The following is a 12,730-nucleotide window of genomic DNA, read 5'->3' as shown; positions in this document are numbered from 1 at the left end:
ATGCCATTAGGCATTTGCGCTGTTTGTATATATATATATATATATATATATATATATATATATATATATATATATATATATATATATATATATATATATATATATATATATATATATATATATATATATATATATATATATATAAACAGATAAAATAGAATAGATATATAGACATGTGTCAATGTAAATATGAATAGATAGCCAGACCCATTGGTAATTACATCAATAATTACATAATTGATAATTAGAGTAGACTAACATTTTATTTACATGAATAGATATACAAACATATGTCAATGTAAATATGAATAGATATCCAGACCCATTGGTAATTACATCAATTATATAGTTGATAATTAGAGTAGACTAACATTTATTTACGCTAATTATTTATTACGCTTCAATTTACGCTAATTCTTAGATATTCTACTCTAATCCTGTAATTGGTGACATTACTATTCATAATTAGGTGAGCTAGTTTATCATTTTAATTAATTATTCTTAGTGACGTTCTATCGACTTTTGTTTTCAAATATTCAAAAATGGAAATTGTTTTAAATCTTGTCAGCTTAATTGTTAGTTAGTGAAAAATTACAAAAAATATTAAATTAAAGTTTTTTTAAACTTTTAAAAAATTTAAAAATCACATTTTCAATAACTTAAAAAGTTATATTTTTATAAAATAAAACAGGAGAAACAGTAACAATCTGACACTATAACGTCGCAGCGTGTTTCTTTGAAAAATTACAAAAATATTAAATTAAAGTTTTTTTAAATTTTTAAAAAATCAAGAAAACAAAAAACTACATTTTCAATAATTTAAAAGGCTAGATCTTCATAAAATAAAACAGGATTAACAATAACAACCTGATACTACTTCCTCTCAAAATAAACAAGAAAAACAAAAACACAACCTGACATGTCGCAACGTATTTCTTAAAAAAAAAAAAAACTGAACATTATCAGGGCACTCTCGAATCGGTAACGGTAAAGAGTTCTCTATTTTTGGTCCCATGTGACGAAGGCTAAAATTGGCCCTAGGCGGAAGTTACATTTCAGATGAAAAATATGATCTATGAGATGTGGGGTAATTATGATATTGCGATTTTATCGTAAAAACAGTAGAAAATATCGATAGAAGTAGATAAAAATCATGACAAATATGGGATAGGGAAATCAGATGTATCCGAATAATCGAAAATGATGCCGGAAGACCCGTACAGGTATCTTACTGAAGGTGGACAATAAATATTAAAAAGGATCCTAAGTGTTTTATTTTGCAAAATTTGTATTGGTTTATAATTAGATACAAACGTAGATGCCCTAACTGAAGTACATTAAAAGAAATAAGGATGAACAATAAAAAAATAAACTGTCTTAAAAATATTGTGAGAAAAATGATAGCGCAACCGTGAAAGAATTCCAATATTTATTGATATCTTCAGCGACAAGATTTTAATGCGTTCTCGGAAAGATAAACTTTCATCTAGAAAATTCCAGGATACTGAAAATTGCGAAGTGTTTAAGTTCCACATTATTCAAAAAATAGAAAAATAACTACTTTGACTGCGCCCGTACTTGAAAACAACATATATTGACATTTATTTTCATTAAAAACAAGTAGACTCCTAGAATACCAATCAAATGCAGCTGAAAGACAGGGGCACTAAACAGATAACTAGGGAATTCGTAAAAGTTGGTAGGAATAAGGTTTCAAATATAATTTCATTGCAAAAAAGGAAATTCTTTAGCTGCATACCTATTAGCAAAATCTACAAGAGACAATCGCTCTAAATGTTCAACCGTCGACTGATCAATAGAGACCTTTTTCCTAGCTTCTTCAATCAACTGCTTTCTTGGTTCGTTGATAACTGGCTTCTGTGGTACAGCTGCTCTTCCGACAGTTATGGCTTTAGTCGAAAACTGGCGTGAGTAAATATGGCCAAATTTTTCGTAGCCTTTACTTATCATTTCATCTAAAAAAATCTAAAAAAATCTAAAAAATCTAAAAAAGAATCTAAAAAAAGAGCTCAATTCGTGAACAGATTTAGCAATTATAAGGTAGTGCTATGTCAATAAAAAAGTCACACTTAAACTTTTTCTGTATATAGAGTCAAACCTCAGGAAGAGAGACGTACACGAAAGAGAGGGGACTCAGCCCCCCCCCCCCAAGAAAATAAACTTAATTTTCTGGGCCCTTATTTTTCAACTTGTTTTTTTTAATAATCCCCCCTCTACAAAAAAATCTGGGTATGTACCTGCTTAGAAATTTCGGGTGATCTATTTGAGGGAAAAAGAAGGAAACAAAATAAATAAAGCTCCTTTTTAAGTTAAGTTTTCCTTTTCCTTCCTGGTTCTTCTTTAGACCAATCTTAGGGACTCATTCATATTTGTTCAGGAATATTTGTGTAACGTATAACTTTAGATATATATTTTTACCAAAATGTGCCAAATCCCCTTGCAAGAGCAGGCATAAATACAGGGTCATTGATAGCCCAGGCTGGGCCCTGGGGACGAAGTTGTTCTTATGACACAATCCAAAACTAGTGTTTTCTGTTTTTAATCATTTTAGCAATACTACCAGGTAAAGAGAAGAAAAACGGAGAGAACTTTAAAACACAACATGGAAAAATACATAAGCAAGAACTCTAGAAATGTTTAAGCCAGGGGTGGTTCCATTTTGCCTGGAAATTAGAAATCAACCGGTTTACCGCGATACTGGGATCTACAATCCTGTGTTTATCAATCATATAAGTATTTCTCGTCCACAAGGGGCATCGCAGCAGGAACTTAAAGGAACTTAAAGGGGCCTAAATAAAGGGACCGGAGCTTGTGTTTTTGGGTGTCAGTTAATAAATTCCAAAATGGCGCGATATATAGAATATGTGGCAGTGCGACAGCGCTATACATATTCGCGAGATACTTTCGCCATAAGAGGAGTCTGCTGGCGACGATAGACCCATACTCGGTGCGAGGTTTCTTCTCGACGTGTTTGACGAGCAGTAGACAAGTTTCATTAAGGTTACGGCCTATGGGTAAACCCGGATACACGACGTGAGATGAAACGGTAATTGACTCGCCACCCAGTAGGAGGTGTTCAGTCTGAGAAGGACTATCGTTGAAAAAAAGAACTGCAGATTTAGAAGTATTGAAAGCCAGGCCGATTTTTCGGTATTCATCACACAGGATCGAGAAATTCGATTGCAGACCCCTAATAGACCGACTTAGATTTAATAGATCGTCCGCGTATGTAAGTAGCGACACATTTATATTCTTGGAGATACATGAAACATTTACACGTGCCTGGGAAACTTGGGGATAATAATGAACCCTGGGGGACACCTTTCTTTACTGGAATAACCACTGATGTGATGTGGTTACCTATCTTTATACGCGCTTTTAAACGGCAATACATATCAAACAGTACGCTAGTGACACGGAGGTCTACACCTTGCTGGTAAGCGGCTAAAAGGGCCTGAGCGTGAATCGACGAATCAAACGCTCTACTCACGTCAAAAGCACCAGTCACTATAAGGTCACCAGATTCGTGAGAATCTGCTAGAATAGAGACAAGACTGAAGAGAGCGTGAGCACAACCCAGACCCGGTCGGAAACCGAACTGATGGTCTGGCATTCGGCACGAATATTGAATTCCTTTTGAGACTAAGATCTCTAGAGCTTTACATATCTCTAGAAACAGTGATTGGCCTGTAGGAAGAGCATTGGTGAGTTGGTTTCCCTTTTTTAAGGGTGGGCGAGAGCAAACCGACACAAAAAGAGTCAGGCACTATACCAGTGGTGAAAATAATCTGGAATAGCAGCGTCAGATATTCAATAGGCATAGTAGTACCATGTAGCAGATTTAGCGCGCACAGTTCGTCTACACCACGGGAATGTTTCTTCTTCAGCTTTAAAATAGCTTCATGTACGCTTCCGTAAGTAACGACAAAATCAGGGACACACTGGCTGGATAGTACCGATTCTAGCCGTTTTGCGAAGCAACTAGACGTATTTGGCTCGGGAGCACTGAATTCGTTGGAAAATTACGATTCCCAATCTTTTTCCCTAATCGAATCATGGGGTTTTCCGGCGACCGGTTCGCTCAACCGGGCTTTCCAGATTAGTTTTGTGTCACTTACGATTCTGGAGGAGTACTCTTCTTTTAATTTGGTACGATGAGCTTTCAGTTGCTTGTCAAATTTTCGTTAAGTCCATAAACGGACAGAGTTAACAGGACCGAATTTGGGCCTATCACAATCTTGCCAGATTCTAAACCAAAACATAGCATCGTTGCACACTTAACTAGGGCCGGATTTTGCGAGAATTTGTGAATTTCTGTTTTCATTTTAATCTTTCTAGTAGGAACTGCTTTTTTTTCAGCTACGAGAAGCGAGTGAGTAATCTCGGCACAAAATATATTGATGAGTACTCTCGCATCCGCGTGATCAAAATTCGAATTCACTTGGAGTAAATGGAAGGGGATTCGTATCTTTACAAGAAGTGAGTTCAGCACCTGATGACACAAAGTAGTATTAATTTTATCCCATTCACTTACTACTTTCTACTTGTCGTTCTTGGGTTGACGCAGAGCTGGCTTTATGCCTAGAGATGCTAGCAGGGGTAAGTGATCAGCGAAGACAGCGTCTTTTAGAACAGTTACACTTCCGTTAATATTCTTGGAGCAGGCCGTATGGTCAATGTTTGAAACGGGGCCTTGAATTATGAACGAAGGAGTAATCACTGTCTTTTGAGAGGATGATAAGTTTGTCATCAAAAATGTCATTTAGAAGCTGACTACGGGCACATGTGCTGTCAAGCAGGTTGCAGTTGAAGTCCCCCATGACTACGCAATGCAAATCTCTCTGGGTCACAGACTTCAGGCACTTCGCTAGTTCGCCAACTGCGTTCATAAACTTTCGCTCCGATTTGTCATCATGGTATTTTGTAGGAAGATATACGTTGAAGAATGCGATACTGCCGGAAGATATAGCCAAGAAGTGATCACGCATAAATAACAACTTACTTTCAATATAAGGGTGGCAAATAATCGCCAAGCCACTGGAGGGGCGTCCGAAAGACCGAATTTTTGCGGGCTCGAAGTAAAAAGTAAGTTCGTGTGAGAACTTCAGGCGAGAAATATTGCGAGGAGAGAGCATATGTTCTTGTATAAACATAATGTCACAGTCTGCACAATATTTTTGAATTGTGGCAAGTTTGTTGGGGACTCCTCCGTTAATGTTCCATGACGTAATTTTGACACAGGCTGGGCTATTAGACATTGGGCCGCTTCAGCTCACTGACGATTTTTATCATTGTGGGGCACTTGAAGGAATGGCAAGTGTGGCGTTTTGATTTGCAGAGGGCACATGCTATAGGGTTTCCATAGAACTGTTCGGGGCTAGAGCCATGACCTCCATCTCCGTATCGAGAGCAAATTTGCTGGCTAGAGCAGGTAGCAGAAATATGACCAAAATTCTGGCAGTTAAAACAGCGCTTTGGGAGAAAGATAAATTCCTCGATGGGGTACCGCTCCAAGTCGATTTTATGGGGGTTTTCATGGCGTGGTTCAGATACTGGCGGGATGAGAGGCATAATTTGAAGGATCTAATTTTGCCACATTGATCAGCTTTTTCACAATCCGGTATAATTCTCTTAAGCGCGTCACCATTAATATGAGCTGGGACATACTTGATCATACCGATGAAAGTGGGAGTTTTAACGCTTGCCAGTGCTTCAGGCGATTTTTTTGTTAATAGATAATGCTAGTACTGCTGCTTTAGATTTGTTCTTAGTTACGAGGCGCCATTTGTACTTTCCTCGGCGGAGTTCAAAATCGTCATCATTCAAAGCATCACCATAAATATTCGACAGGAAGTTTTTCCTTTCTTCTGCGGTAACAACGGTAGGAGGAGGCTTTTTCAAGACTACTGAGTAAGACGGAGGAGAAGGAGTAGACTCATTAGCTTGAGCAGCAACAGGGTTACCTTCAGGCCACGGTAATGGTATCTGGTTCAAACGGTCAAGAAGGCCATTGAACTTGCGATTCATCTCGTTGACAGTGGACACTACACAAGCAGCGATCTCTTCATTGCAGGCCGGAACTTCTTGGGGCTAAAAAATAACGAACTCAGGAAGCTGTCTCTTTTCTTTGGCACAGCGAGCGAACGTCTTCGCAATGTCAAGTTATCCTCGTCCTTTACGTGTTTTATTACACGTTCCCCTAATTCCGACTTGCGATAGATAATCTCTTTTGCTTCTAAAATCGCTTCACGGCTGAAAAACTCGAGTCCTCGCCTAGTAAAAACATTTGTTTTCACACCTGCTATCATAGCTCTTGAGATAAAATTCAGTACTGCATTCCGCACTAGGTTATCACCCATTTTACTGGTGGTTTCCTTACGAGAAAAGTAAGGGAAGTGTTGAGGGTTGGTTAGCTTGTCCCAGCAAATTAAGGGGCACGCCCGGCGGGTGCCACGGCTCTTGCTACCAACTCACTCACCCCCCTTCTGCTTACCGTTTTCTCGCCACCTCTATCGCAGCGTGATTGCCTTTAATTTTAATTCACTACTTTAACTTAAATTAAACTTAAATTAAAACTTAAAACGAACAGAAAATACTCCGTATATGAAATGGGTTGTCCCCTCCGCAATCCCTCGTTCTTTACGCTAAAGTTTGACTCTTTGCCACAATTCTACTTTTTAAAACAATTAAAAACTTTAGCGTAAAGAGCGAGGGAACTTTTAATATCGCTCCTTACTTTCAGTTTAAAAAACTAGTTTTTTTTATTTAATTCCTGAGCGTTTTCGAATTAATACATTTTTGATTTTGGCTCTCCGCACATAAATTATTAAAATGAAATTTTCATATTAATTCTTTTTTTTGGCTAAATGGCTTTCTCTTAGTTTTGATCAGACGATTTTGAGAAATAAGGGGTGGGGAAGGAGGCCTAGTTACCCTCCAATTTTTCGGTTAATTAAAAAGGCAACTAAAACTTTTAACTTTTAACGAACGTTTTTATTAGTAAAAAATATACGTAACTTAAGAATTAGCTTATGTAACAAACTTTTATATTCTTATATTTTTTATTATGTATATGAGGGGGTTTGTCCCCTCGTTAATACCTCGCTCTTTACACTAAATCTTAAGTTTTGTCCCAATTCTTTAAGAATGACCCCTGAATCAGAAAGGCCGTAGAATAAATAGTTGAAATTACTAAAAATACTTTAGCATAAAGAGCAAGGTATCTATCTCCTCCTAAATAACTCGCTCTTTATGCTAAAGTATTTCTAGAACCCCTCATATGCGTAATGATCTCTGTTCGTTATAAGTTTTAATGCTACTCCTTACTTTCAGTTGAAAAAAACTTTTTAATGTTTACTTTTTCATTTTTTTTTATATTAATACTAGAAAATCCTGCGCCCTTTTCATTGAATTTCTCTTCCCCCATAACATATTCCTTCAAGGTAAGATCCTCCCACATAGCCCCTCCCCTCAACCCACCCCAAACAAAAAAAATTCTCCTGAAAACGTCTGCACACTTCCCAATAACCATTACTGTATGTAAACACTGGACAAAGTCTGTAACTTGCAGCCCCTCCCCCAGGGACTGTGGGGGAGTGAGTCATTCCAAAGACATAGTTATTATGATTTTCAACTATACGGAACAAAATGGCTATCTCAAAATTTTGATCCGTTGACTTTGGGAAAAAATGAGCGTGGGAGGGGGCCTAGGTGCCCTCCAATTTTTTTGGTCTCTCAAATCGCTTGAAAGAATGGATAGAGGATTTTAACAGAATAGCTTCCTCAGAGAGACGGTTTCAGATGTGTGCAGAGTAGCGAGAAAGATTTTGATTAGAATTTTTTTTCTCGTGTTTCTTCCTTTAGAGAACCAAAGCAAGCAGAATACTTACGTTTTTGTCTAATCACATAAACAAAAGATGGAATAAAAAGAGATAGCTCCTCAGAAGGGGAAGGGATGGACACTCATCTGGAATATAAGGTACTCTGCTAAATCATACCTTTAACAACAATAACAGGCCTTAGGTGGCGCTACAACAGTGGCATAATTTGGCCGGGGGGGGGGAATTTGAAGCCAGTTTTCCCAAATCAAGTGCAAATGACCGTGAAAACTGAAAAATGAGCCACATAGTTACCATAAAGGTAAAAATATGCAAAAGAAAACTAACCCGCTTCTGTGAAGCCTCGAACTGTGTAGCCTTATATTAGTTTTGACAAGATTTTTGATGAGCTAAATTTCAGCTGGTGGAGCAAACTGGAGCTTGAGGGGCAAACCGAGGTCCAGGAGGGGCAGGTACTCTCCTGTTCCGTGGCAAATTACGCCCATGCGCTACGGCCATATTTGAGATTCTTCAGAGTAATTCTAAGCGAGTTTTTAGGGTCAAGGACTAAATGGTTTGACGGCCATATTTGGCACCAACCCTTACATAAGAATTAAATGAAACACAATCGATTTGATTGGAAGGGGGCTTTCTCATAATTCCCTATATTACCGGGTTTGTAGCTTATATACATACATAAGGATAAAGATCCTCCAGAGCCATTGCTGGCGCATAGGGCGTCAAATCGACGTTTCAGCTTAGCGGGGAATAATACAAATACTTACTTTTTTTGGTTCTTTATTTATGAATAAATTACCTACTTATTCACCCATTGCTACGTGTTATCGAATGTGAACAACGGATGGAGGGGGCGGTCACTTCTTCCAAAGGATTTAGCTGACTTTGCTATTGAGCAATTTGTGTCAGAGCGTACCACTAAAAACAAATTAAAGAAGAGCTGATTGTAGCGCCTCTTGCAATAATATATCAGGATTGTATGAAAAAAATTCGAACGTTTTATTCTTTTGCAAAATTTCATTATAAATTTTAGTTTGCAAGGCCATGCTGGCGATCTCGCCGTCACTGGTAGAACCTGAATAATAAATTCGAGCAAATGACAAAACACTAGAAGGCACCTGCTCCTTAGATGAGCCATTTAAATTATCATGTTTTGTGCTTGAGATAGAGATATTCAGTTTCAACATCACTTGCGTCATCAAGATACATATTTTTTTTAATGCAGCTAATTTTTTTTTAAGTTCAGGATATATTTGTTCCTAAAAATGTTTTAGAATACCTAATAGGAAAATACTAAAAATCGGAACAAAAATTATCATTTTTGCAATTTGGTTGCTTTGGGTGTTCCCTGTATGTTCACAGGCTTTGATGGAAAATCTCATCGGCCTAAGGGACTTAAAATATCCTAATCTTCTAGTCAAAGTACAAATTCTCGAAAGCTCTCGATAATAGCTAGTGCTTTGAGATAATTCGCAAATTGGCCTTTTGTCTTTGTGACAGTCAGACGTCTCTGAAGCTCGCAGAATAATTTTTTAGGTACCCTGTCACCTTAAAAGCAGACTCTTTTCCTTTTTTATTCAGAGGGAAAATGAAATATATTTTTATATCAACAAATTCCTATCAAAAACCAAATTCAAAACAATTAAGGTTGTAAAATAGAGCCTTGCATAAAAACCCTCGCACTAGGGCCCTTCGATGATGGGACACAAAAAGTAAACTATAACGAAACCAGTGCCAACTTTGTGCCTTCTTTTGTTTCGACATTTCCAATGATGGTAAAACAATGAGGGATGTATCCGCAGGCAGAGAAAAGAAGACAATCATTGAGATATTACTGAACCGTATCTTTAAATCTGCGGCTGATCCTAGACAGTGATTAAGCCAATCAAATTTGCAATAACCATGGATGTTCTTCTGGAAGACAATCATAGAGATAATGCTAAAACTTGTCCAAGATTAGAATATTGGAAGCTACGGCGATAATAGTGGTCAAGTAAGGCTCTGAAGCAAGGGTGCTCCGAAAAGCGGATGAAGATTTCCTAGATGTTTAATTATAATATAAAATTTAATAAATAATTTTATATTACTCAAAACAAATGGTATAACCCAATTCGAAAATGCTAACAATAAACTTAGTCCATAATAGTAAATACTGCTATTGTCGACCTTTATTTTTAACTTAACATATAAAAAAGGAGATAAAAAAACAAAAAGAAAGCATCAAATTATATTAATAAACATCATTAGCACATAAATCATTATTTCCAATTTTTATATAAGAAACAACTCCAACTATTCTTCTGAGAATCCACAGTGTAGCAACTTCAGAAATCAAGTTTTGTTTCCATTCTTGGTCATACGCAAGAGGCTATCCCAACAAATCAAGGTCGTACGCAAGAGGCTATCCCAACAGATCAAGGTCGTATCCAGTGGGGCTGAGAAGGGTGAACCTTTCCCCGAAATTTTTGTCCGACTCGTAAAAACAATAAAATGAACGAGAAACGATTTTTATATATGTTTTTTCAAGTTTCTTTTTGTACCCCCCCCCCCCCGAAAAAATCCTTTTGTACCCCCCCCCCCCCCTTAAAAAACAAACGCTGAATATGGTCCTCTAACAGACCCTTTGTCTTTAACAGAACCTTAAATATACAAGTTTCATCAAGATTAGTTTTACCCATCAAAAGTTACGAGCCTGAGAAAATTTGCCTCATTTTTGAAACAAGGGGGAAACAACCCCTAAAAGTCATACAATCTTAACAAAAATCACAGCATCAGATTCAGCGTATCAGAGAACCTTTTTGCAGCAGTTTCAAGCTCCTATCTATAAAAATGTGGAATCTCACATTTATTGCCAGAATACAGATCACGGATGCGTGTTTATTGTTTTTTGTTGTTGTTTTTTTCCCAGGGGTGACCGTATCGACCCAGTGGAAATCAGCTTAATCGTAGACTAATTGAATTAAAATTAATTTTGATTGAATTGAATTAGAAATATTGGAGAAGAAAGAATGTTATCTTAGTTCACAACAAAAGTGGTTTACTTTGAATTGACCTAGAAAAGGAAGACCTGGTGATTTTCAACGCTAGGAATAGTATTCCTGGCTCTTACAGTCAGCTGAAAAATCTCACGTTACTGCTCTTTTCCTTTTTTGTACTAAACATATTTTTTTATATTTTTTTCAATTATGAGCATTATCAAGAGTAAACTGAGAAGTCGTCTTAACAAAAACTAAAAAAAAAAACTTTTTAATAACTTTAAAACTAAAAACAACAACATAAAACCCTGACTTACACAAACTTTCCAAGGAGATACAGGCACGTTTTTTTAAGTTAAAAAAAATATTAACCATGAAATTTTGTTTATTGTACTGCTAATTTGATGTAACAAAGGCTCACTAAAGCAGATTTACCTCCCGTTTTTTTTTTATTTTTGTAATTTTCATATTTGGTTCTTTGGCTAATAAGTTTGCCGACCACTATCCTAGACGATAAGGAATTACATTTGATCAATGAAAAAAGGAAACAATTTTGTCTGATCGTGTAGTTGTTAGAACAGGGGGTTTCTAATCAGGTATGCATAAGCCCATGAAGGGAGGGCATTAAAAAGATTCTTGAAAATTTACCAAAAAGACTATTGGCTATCTATAAAGTGAAGCCTTGGCACAAATATTGGGCCCTATTTCAATGAGGGGTTCGGAGCCAAAGGATGTGTTTCTCAACTCCAAACGCTAAATTGAAACAAACTAGTAATTTAAGAATTTGTAATTTAACTGAGATGTTGCTCCTTACTTTTTGTAAAAAAAAACTTGATTGTTTGTTTAATTTAAATAGAGGACCAGAGGTGAAGTAGATCAGAAAACCTGAAATTTGACTGAACGTACATTGTCCGGCAGTTCCTTCCTTTGAATTTAGCTTATTAAACAGTATTTGGCAATTATTTTCAGAAGGATCAAAATTTCAGAAACACCTTTGGGCATACTAATGTTGACACGTTTGGAGATGATCGTTACACAGCCAATAACAAAGGGGAACAGTTGAAAATACAAACAGTCTGATTCTTTTGCTTGGAAACATCTCTGACAAGTCATTACGCAAAACGTACATATGAATATCCTTTGGGTTAATGCTTCATCTCATTTGACCAAATATAGTCAGCGAAACCCCCTTTTTTTTGGGGGGGGGGGGCATTGTGACTCTTTTTTCGTATGCAGCACACAATATCGTATAAGATAATAATCTTTGAGCTAAAAATACTTGCACAAATCCGTCCAGTCTTCTCTACCCCTTATAAAGTAATTGCGCCTCTTCCAATGAAATTTCCAAAAAAAAAGATTTAGAGGCACAATGAATATTTTCAGAAATGGTATGAAACACATCATTCGTTTTAAATGGACAGTGTACAAATTTATATATTGTACGTCTGATTAGACCATAAATATCAAAATAGCCATTATAAAGAATAGTTTATCAACATAACAAGCTCAACTGATAGAATATGAATAAGGAAAAGACGGGAAATGTCAGAAATAAAAAAAAAAAACTTTTGAAGTTTAGGACTGGGCGGAGGACTGGAAAAACTACTTCCAGGAGAAAAAACAGGTTTGAAAGATGTTTTCTGAGCAGAATATTTTTGGGAGAATTTTTGAAAATTTCACATATTTTGTTTTTCGTGGGAGATTACGACAAATACCAAATTTGTCCCCCGTACGCACACCTAGGAGTTCCATTTAAATGAAATATTTAATCAATAACGCTACGTCTATGAAGCCCTTAATTATACTTCAATTATGTATAATATTTGTTGTATTGTTGAGCGAACTGAACTAAAAAAAAAGGGCTACAGAAAAAGCGTCAAACCTGTAAAACCAGTAATT

The sequence above is a fragment of the Artemia franciscana genome, chromosome 20, assembly GCF_032884065.1.
Source record: "Artemia franciscana chromosome 20, ASM3288406v1, whole genome shotgun sequence".
NCBI classification, from domain to species: Eukaryota; Metazoa; Arthropoda; class Branchiopoda; order Anostraca; family Artemiidae; genus Artemia; species Artemia franciscana.
Note: the sequence above shows the minus strand (reverse complement) of the source record.